Genomic DNA, 10,687 nt, shown 5'->3' with positions numbered 1-10,687 from the left:
TACCCAAAGAAATTAATTTTTTTTTAAATAAAATAAATACATGCGCGATTAAAAAATAAAATCATGAAGAAAGTGAAAGAAAACGCTTTGAGGGAGCAATCATTAAATAAAAATACTGTTTATGCAGGGTCCATGTTCCCCATGAATTACAACAAAATTCATTCAGTTTTAACACATTTTTGTTCACGAAACAAGGCTTCTGCAGCATATGCACGGCGGCCATCTTTTCTTGGTGCGTTTCACTAAACTGTCGCCATGTGGCGGGTCTCTGTCAAAAAACATTTAAAATATTAATTTGTCGTTGACCCTTCAAAATTGTTTTAATTCAAAGAGATGTTTTATTTAAATTATTTATTTTTGCGAAAAAAAAAAGCTATTTTACTTTATAAAAATCTAATGTAATTTTTATTACAAAATTGTTTTATTAAAATTATATTTTCTTACGCAGACTTTAAATAAATATTTTTACAATTATATATTGATACATTTTTATACAATAAATATTTTTACAATTATATATTGATACATTTTTATACAATAAATATTTTTACAATTATATATTGATACATTTGTATGCAATAAATACTTTTACAATCATATATTGATACATTTTTATACAATAAATGTTTTTACAATTATATATTGATACATTTTTATACAATAAATATTTTTACAATTATATATTGATACATTTTTATACAATAAATGTTTTTACAATTATATATTGATACATTTTTATACAATAAATGTTTTTACAATTATATATTGATACATTTTTATACAATAAATGTTTTTACAATTATATATTGATACATTTTTATACAATAAATGTTTTTACAATTATATATTGATACATTTTTATACAATAAATGTTTTTACAATTATATATTGATACATTTTTATAAAATAAATGCTTTTACAATTATATATTAATACATTTTTATACAATAAATGTTTTGGTTTTCAAATATTTTTCTGTTCGGAAAAAATATTGTTCCTATTTACAATGCCCCCCCCCCCCCGGGACAGAGTTAGACACCAGGGTTGTTTTTTTAATGTGGAGAAAAGGAACAAAAATTAAAATTGTCTCAGTCGTGAAGGATTTCTCCTCCACTGACAGAGAACAAGAATTTGAAGTGCAGCCTGAAGAACAGATACTACACTTTGATCTTGTCCCGAAAAAAATCTTGTTTGTTATTTATTTGCTGCGTTATTTGACCAAGAAGAAATTGGAGTTATCGCCCCCTAACAATAGCCGCCGCTGCATAAACGATACCCTCCCCTCCCCATGTTAAGAATGGCTTCGAAATAATAACGTTATTATTTCAGCGCAGTACCAAAATGACATAAGTACCGTGTTTTCTTTTATGTTGTTTTGTAATAACACAAAAATTATTTAAACTGAATTAATTCTTCTAAATAAAATAATTGCTTTCTTTGATAATACGTGTTTCCTTCCTTTATTTTTGTTTCGTAATAAAAAAAAAGTGTTAAAACTAGAGTAGTTTTTAAAATAAATATATGGTTTCGTTTTTTGCATCTTGACTCCGTGATCAAGTTTATGTTTTTAAAACAAGAGTTAAAAATATTTTTTTTAAAATATTATGGGGGTGCATACTGCATCACTAGGTGTGGTAAGAAATTTCATGAAAATAGTGAATAATTCCACCCCATCTTTCCAAGCTTATAACTCCTCGAAAAATGTAATTCAAGCCCTAATTCTTTTTTCAATTAAAGGAACAAGGACCAAGGTTTCATTAAAAAAAAAAAAAAAAACAAATAACGTGGTTTAAAAAAAAAGGTTTTAAACTTCAAACTTTACATGTAAAATTCTAAAAAAACACTACGTTTTTTTTTGTTTTTGTTTTAAATTTGAATATATTATTTATTGACCTTTTCTCTTCAATTTGTGAGTAAATTAATTATTTACTTTTCGGTGAGTAAATTAATTATTTACTTTTTAATAGACACTTGAAATGGGGGGGTTGTGAATTAAAAAAAAAACGTTTGTCTAAAATATTATATTCGGTTTATTGGAAAGAACATAAAATTTCACACTGACCCTGAAAATATCGTAAAAATATAGAATCAATAGAAAACTTTTGATAGATTTTTAAAGTTTAAAAATTGAAAAATATTGAGTTCGGAAAATTCATTACTGTTTTTAAAAACAAAAAAATATTTCTATTACTTTTAAAACAACTTTAATAGTTTATTTTGGAAGTATAATCCATAAAGAAAATAAACAACCCACTTTTAACAGAGAAATTACGAGATTTTTATATTTTATTTACCTAGCGAAAAAGGGGGGGAGTTTTTCGGGTACGAGTTTTCCAGGCATCATTAAAAACACCCCAAATCTCCTCATGTTAAGAACGCTTTCGGACCCCCCCCCAACCTCGAAAGCCGTTCTTATCATGGGAGGTTGGGGTGTTAATAATACGCTGGGGCACGTCGTAAAAATTTACCAACAAATTATCCTTCAGGCGCTTATGTCAGCGAATCATTAAATATAAGGGAGATAACCATCATAAACATAGTAAAAATAAACATATTTTGCAAGATATAATTTGGGACGCTGAAAAAATCAGAACAATGTAAGAGTGTTAATTAAAAAAAAAAAAAGAATGATTACACGATTACTGTAGCCGAGTTCCGGAAATTGTTGAAGCAGTTTACGAAAAGGAAACAATTTTAAATAACAAAATAAACTTATTAATTAACGTACACAAAACAAAAGTAAACTGTTACAATGTAACGATGTTAATTAATCCACAACAAGAATTAAATAAACTTGCTTGAAACGATGGTAGTTAATAAAAAGCTAAAACTTGTTAATTAACGAAAATTATGAAACTTTTTTGAAGGAGATTTTGAAGTATTCAAAGCGTCATTTTAATTTTTATTAAACGAAAATAAAAAATTTAAAAAAAAATTGTTTTTCTTTATTTTAGGTAATCAGTCAGCGTCTGGATGATAAAAACTTTTTTGAAGGAGATTTTGAAGTATTTAAACCGTAAATTTCTGGTAATGGTTAAAGTTTTATTTAATTTTTTTTTTTTACTATTCTGTAATTTCATTTTGCAAGGTATCATTTGAGGCGCATAATAATTGATGCCAGATGCAACATTTCCTTTTCTGCAACCTTCGAATATTTATGGCAAAATAACTACAATGTTTCTTTTCAACTATGTGCCTACACTTGTCTTTTCATCAGCTGACATACACCGGTTAGATGTCCATTGCCAAATAGGAGCAACAATGTTAAATGTGCCATCCTGTGTTTTTATTGTTAGGATGATAACAATAGCATATTCTTATCATTGTTTTGACTTTCGAGTATATATCCGACAGTTAGACACAGTTAATCAAGCAAGAACCACATTACCCTATAAAAAAAAGCATATGAGCTATCAACGAGTTAAAACAATGAAAAGAATATGCGGTTGTCTTTGCCCTATTGATTATTTCTTTGTTTCCATGTTGTTGCTAAATGGATTTTGCGATGGTTTTTTTTATTTAAGAATTTTTGATATCCGCATTATGCATTTCTTTAATTAGTAAGAATTAAGGTAGAAAAAAAATATGTCAAGATTTGTAGTGCTCAGTTTCTAACTCCAAACCATTTCAGAAACACTCAACGTTTTTAGACCAAATTTTGTGAATTTACCTGTTTATTTTAAATATTTTGGCCTTTTTGTAGAATTTTGCTTGAAATTTGTGCTTATCTGTTTTTTTTGTACTTAAGCACTTATGTTACCATGCTGAAAAATAATGTTATTGTTTAACGAACAGTCCTCTTATAAGTGTCATCTCGTCCAGGCACACACTACATTGCATTGTTGATGCAAGTATTGGAAATACATAACAGAAATGTATTTAAGTAAAAATAAAATAAACACGTGTGTAGAAAAAGGGGTGTATCAATTATCCTCAAAGAAAATGAAAGAAATTTAGTTGAGTAAATGAAACAATGAAATTCTTTACTCATGCGTAATACTTGCAAGGATCATTCATTAACCAAAAAATGTGTGTGTGCACGGTTCCATTTCCAAAAATGTTGACAATTATTTTTACTCAGTGGGAAAAACTAAATATAAATTTTTAAAAATAAGGCGAAAGGATGAATGCTAACGTTTTTATCTAAAAAAAAGAAAACGAGATTATAGTTAGAATTTTTTTTTTAATAAGCAATTTTCGAATTTCATTATCTGACATATACAATTTCTAAATTGACAGGAAAATTAGTGCAAGTCCAGATTAGCACTTGTAGCAATAAACAAAAATAAAGAAAACCATTTATCATGTACCTATTGTCACGGAATGAAGATGGTTGTCAAACCGAGTTTTCAATTCAATGCCGTCACTGTTTTTTTCTCTTATTGAAAAACAGTGAAATTTTTTTTTCTTGAATAAAAACTTTATCAAATTATGTAATTTTTTTTTTATTTCATCTTTGTTCCATGACTGGTACATACATCATAGACTTTTCTTTATTTTTTTACTTTTAATTACTGCCATACGTGCTAATCTGGACTAGCACCAAATAATTTACAGGAAAACTCTTTGGTATACTTACATGTATGCATAGATTCTGATACAATAAATCGATACCCTATATTAAAACCACTCGACGAGAACAGAACAATTTTCGTTTTAATAATTATTTTGGTTTTAATAATTATTTTTGTTTTAATAATTATTTTTGTTTTAATAATTATTTTTATCCAAAAATAAAAAAAAAATTGAATTGTTCAAAACATGCTTTTCCCAAAACTTGTTGGGAATTTTCATTTCTGTCAAATTATATTTTGTCAAATTATATCTTGTCGAATTATATCTTGTCAAATTATATCTTGGCGAATTATATCTTGGCGAATTATATCTTGGCGAATTATATCTTGGCGAATTATATCTTGGCGAATTATATCTTGTCGAATTATATCTTGTCGAATTATATCTTGTCGAATTATATCCTGTCAAATTAGATCTTGTCGAATTATATCTTGTCAAATTATATTCTGTCGAATTAGATCTTGTCGAATTAGATCTTGTCGAATTATATCCTGTCGATTTAGATCTTGGCAAATTAGATCTTGGCAAATTATATCTTGGCAAATTATATCTTGTAAAATTATATCTTGTAAAATTATATCTAGTCAAATTATATCTTGTCAAATTATATCTTGTCAAATTATATCTAGTCAAATTATATCTTGGCAAATTATACCTTGTAGAATTATATCTTGTCAAATTATATCTTGTCAAATTATATCTTGTCAAATTATATCTTGTCAAATTATATCTTGTCAAATTATATCTTATAAAATTATATCTAGTCAAATTATATCTAGTCAAATTACATCTTGTCAAATTATATCTTGTAAAATTATATCTTGGCAAATTATATCTTGGCAATATTTATACAATTGAATGGCCACTTGATGTGTGATTCCATTCAAACTTGCGGAATTGTCACAGGTACTTGGGCAACAAAATCAAACATTGGTTGTAATATATTGATAATGTTTTTAAAAAGTTGCACTCTTTATAGAATTTCTTTTCTTTACATTTCCAACATCTTCAGCAAACTTTATTATTTTTTGCTGATGAATAACCCTAAATGGACATGGCATGCCGACATGAACACAACTTCTTCTGAGCAATTAATCTTTTGGATTGAGTATACTGTAAAGCTAAATCCCCATAAAACTTTTTGAATAAATCCAATCTGGGGCTTTCTGAAGAAATAACCATCTATAATATAAATCTCACCTGTCTGTTTAAATGTATGTCTGCCTAACACTGTCAACAGAGGTAATGGATTTTTATGAGATTGGTATCATTTTAAAGCTCAATCCTTTGGACGACAAATATCAAAAATTGGCCAAAAACATTAAATCCTTCACTCTCAACTGGGCACTTTTCTACCGGAAGGGGTCGCTTTTTTCACCTATTTTTTCGAAAGTAATCCCCACTTTACGATTGACTAGCCTTGATTTAAACCTATGTCACTTCCGGTTTGGCAATGGACACAACAGCAAAGATGTCACGTTTTATTTTTCACATTCTTTTCCTCCTTCATTGTATGGGTTCGAGCCTGCCTGCCTACTACCACTTTTTATTTTTTTTGCACTCGCAATTTTCCTTTTTTTTTTGCTCAATCAACACCCATACACACACCTCTACTTTCTTTTCAGCCTGGGTTCGAGCCTGCCTGCCTACTACAACTTTTGTTTTGCTCAACACACACCTGCAAACACCCGGGCACCCAGACTAGTTAATTCTAAATAACTTATTTAAAGCAAGGGTCTGCAGTTTTGTATGTGTGTTTCTGACGTTAGTGGAATTACTTAGTTTCTCTTGGGCTGAATGTTGGTACCTGGTGTTCCTTATTGATTTTTGTTAAATTCAACAGTGGCAACTTTAGTGAGTCAGTCCAGACTGTAAGATTTGGTCAGTTAAATCATTCTCATCACATCTGTACATGTGAAATCCCTATTATCTACTGCATTTATTAGCAGGTAGGGCATATCTACTTAAAGTATCCCTAATATGTATGTGTATACTCAGTGACTAGGTGACCTGATTGGTTAGGGTCGAGATGCAGTAAAAGATTTGAAAACAAATTTGGACATTTGGGTGTGGGAAATGATTGGTAGGTTGCTTATTAATAAAAAATGAAAAAAAAAAATTGTCCAGTAAAATCTTTTTTAATGTTGGGTGACGAAACTCTTAGAAGTTTTGGGGTATGCTGAACACAAAAATCACAGTTCAATTTAGGCTGGCAAGTAGTTTGACTGGATTTTTCAAAAATTTAGCGCCCGCCGAACAAGACTTGTAACTATTAGCATTTTTCAATCTTCGTGTATGGGCACTGGTTCCAAACATTAAAAAACAAGTAGAAACACTTCAAACATTGAGGGAGGTACTTAAACCAATAATTACAATAGTTTACCTGATATTAAGACTTTTATTATCAAGATCTTTATATCAGGAAAAGTATTTGTCTGACTCAGTTTTAAATGTGATATTCGTTTTCAGCAGACCTAAAAACCTGAACAAGTCGTCATTTTAAAGGCGAGTGTTGAGTTGGAAAGAAACTTAAAATTGACCATTATAAATTTTCTTTTTTGACCCATTTTGTTAAATTGTTAGATCAAAATACAAATTAGTTAACAAAGACCACCTTTCACATGTTAAGAATGGTTTTCTAAATAGCATTATTATTTATTAGGCTTTTTATTTGCTAAAGAAAAAATAGCATGGTAACATGCATAAACACCAAATTTTTTTTAAGTCGACTTTTTGGAGTTGGTGTTAATATGAAAATTTACCTATTCATATAAAATAATCCAAAAAGCTCCCAGTTCAACCATAATTAACCCTAACCCTAAGGATTGTCCAACGCCAATAATGTTGCCTATCGTCTTCATTTATGTGTAACTACCACCCCCACTGAAAAATGGTACGGTCCAGTGACTTTATTGATAAGTGAGTGAAATGAGATTGTCATTGTGGAAGAAAATAGTAGTGCCCATGAATTCCAGTGATGAAGTCTGACACAGTCAGAGAAATCAGAGTTTATTGTTCAATGTAGAGGAAGTGCTAGATATTTTCAATGATTCTGATGACAATTATGATTCTGGGAGTGGAAGTGATGTTGAAAGAAATGATTTTGAGTATTCTGAGACTGAAACTGATGATATTTGAGAAAACCAAGTACGACAACTTGAAAAAAAATTATGGTACTCATGCAGAGGGTAATCCGTGCCGAAATAATGTTATTATTTAAAAAGACATTCTTAACATGGGGAGAGGAGGGTGTTTTGTACCTATTCTGTACTTTAACCTTACAATTGAATAAAAAAAACATATCATAAAACTATAATTAAACGTGGAAATAAGATTTAAAAAATAGCGTGGATCATTCTCTACATTAGCACCAAAATTATTCCTTCTGTGGAAGCTGAGTACAATGCCGGTATGGGTAGCGGGTCAATGTTTCTGACCAAATGACTGACACCTATGCTGCAGAGAGGAGGTCTGTAAAGTGCTGAAAGAAAGTGTTCTTCCATTTGATAGACAGAACTGTGATAAATGCCTAAAAAATGTACAAGATCCAAACATTGATGGCCAAAAAATGACCCATCACGAGTAATGGTGTAGTTGAAGGACTGATTGGTGGTTGCCAGGAGCTCAAGAAAAGAGCAGCTCATCCAAGTTTGGCTAATGACCAAGCCAGATTCACAGCACAACACTTCTGTGAGACTATTCCAGGTAAAAACGAAAAATGTGTTTTTGTGAAAAGAAGACAAGACAAAGACACAAGGATTACAACTTGGTGTCATGAATGTGGAGTCGGACTATGTCGAAAAGAATGCTTCCAGGCATACCATTCATAATACATGAGTACATATAGGGCTTCTTTTTTTTTTTTTACACAGGCATCACCACATTATCAAGGCCAAAAGGCCACTCGAGGATAAAGGTTCAAGAGTGTACAGTAGAAATTGGACAATATAGTAATCAATTCGGTAAATTTGTTAACTTATATGGAACTTAGGGACATTCTATACTCAAGAACAGACAGTTTCCTAGAGGTAAAAATGGGAATACTTCATTTTATTTTAGTATCTTAAAGCGTTTTCATAAGTCACAGAATTCAGCACTTTTGGCCCCAAAATTGATTGAAACCATTGTGTGTTTGGGTGTTCTGGACTGACCAAAGGGTTTAAAAAAAGGACGGCTAAATTCACGAAATCGTCGAGTGGTTCCAAAATGAAGAAGAAATAATAACAGAGCATGGCACGTTCAACATTGTAGCCAGTGTCTATTTGGCAATGGGGGCCTGACTCGTGTACGTCAGCCTTCTCTTCTTTGGCACAAGTTATATTTTGCTAGTGTCTACTTTTTAAATAGTACCATCGATTAGCCTGCTGCAACAGGCTGTTTTGCATGTATTTTTAGCCATTAGATAAAATAAAGGTAGGTAATAAAAATAAATGTCTATTTGCAACGATGGCCCTCTTGCACTTTAAGTAAATGGAAATTAGGAAGATAAAAAAGGAACAGCAGTCGTTTGACACCGGTTGAAAGAATGCAATTTGATTGGATAGAGAAATATTGACGTCATTACTATGAAATATTGATAAAATTTAAAAATTGAAATTGTTAAAAAAGAATTGGAAAATAATTTAATAACTAAGTATTTAATAATTAATAGTAGTTTTAGAATTTAAATTATTTAATAATAGTTTTAATAATAGTATTAAAATAATTAATGTAGAAGCATTTTTAAAAGAGTTCAAGTAAGAATTCGATCGCTGATTTATAGTGAACTATTTCACTTTTATTTTAAATTAAAAAACGTTAATTAGCACTTCAGTTAAAAGAATTTTTTTAAGTTCAGATAGAATTTAAGAATTGAAAGTATTGTAAAAGAATTTAATACATATTTCATAATTGTATAAAAATAATTGAAAATGCAAGGAATTTGGCAACAAATTGCTGAACAGATATTAATACCGCAGGCATTGCATGAGGTTAAATGGAATTTTTTTACTATTATTGAGAAATTGTTTGCAAACGAAGTCCAGATGGCAGCATCAATAGGCCTAATGCGCAACACAAAAACATGTGAAGCCAAATACCAATGTGCTGCTTTAAAAATTCATCTACGACAGACGGGTGCATGTGGAGGTGCAAGTCATGTAAATCAATATGCAGTATTCGTGATGGGTCGTTCCTATCAGGAAGCCATCTCCGTATCAGACAAATAATAATGCTCTTGTTTTGTTGGAGTATCGAATTGAAGCAGACTACGATTCATGATCAAATTGAGGTGCAGAACACACCATCGTCAACTGGATGCAGTTTATAAGAGAGGTCCGCGAACAAGATTTATAATTGACCATCCCATAATGTTAGGTGGGATCGATGAGAACAATCTGCCGAAAGAAGTAGAGATTGAAGAATCTTATTTTTGAAAAGAAAGTACAATAGAGGCCAAATAAGAGATGATGTGTGGGTGTTTGGTGCTATAGAGCGTGGGCCGAAGCAATGCAAGCTGGCAGTGGTAGACTGCTGAAATCGGGAAACGTTGTTCCCAATAATTAGGGAATGGATACTCCCGGGCATCAGAATAATATCCGATGGCTGGGCAGCATACGAAGGCTTTGAACACTTCGATAGGAACACGATAAAGTGATTCATGAGGATAACTTTGTTGATCCCCATGTTGAAACTATCCACACACAAACCATAGAAAGTTTGTGATCACACAGAAAAAGAAAACTGTGTAGCCTATTGGGAACTACGAACGAAATGTTCAATCTTCATTTGTTGGAATTTGTGTGGCAGAGAAGGAAATTGAGACAAATATTTTCGCATATAATAATATGTATCAGAGAACAATATCAGTTCTTGTTTGGTTGGTAAAAAAAATCTGTTTTATACTAAATAAAAATTGAAAAAAGTACTTCACGGGATATGTGGACCCTGTGTAAACAGTTTTTTTGTTTTTTTTATCATGCGTGTTTATTTCTAAAGAAGTCATTTATTTTTTTTAAAAATCTGTTTCTTTTTATCATTTCTAATTAATTAAAATTACGCTTAAAAATTGTTTTAAAAAACACTTTACGCTTAAAAAATCGTTTTAAAAAAATCCTGAATTAAAAAAAATCAT

Source organism: Euprymna scolopes, chromosome 45, assembly GCF_053919585.1.
Source record: "Euprymna scolopes isolate OS-2025 chromosome 45, ASM5391958v1, whole genome shotgun sequence".
In the NCBI taxonomy this organism is placed as follows: Eukaryota; Metazoa; Mollusca; class Cephalopoda; order Sepiida; family Sepiolidae; genus Euprymna; species Euprymna scolopes.
Note: the sequence above shows the minus strand (reverse complement) of the source record.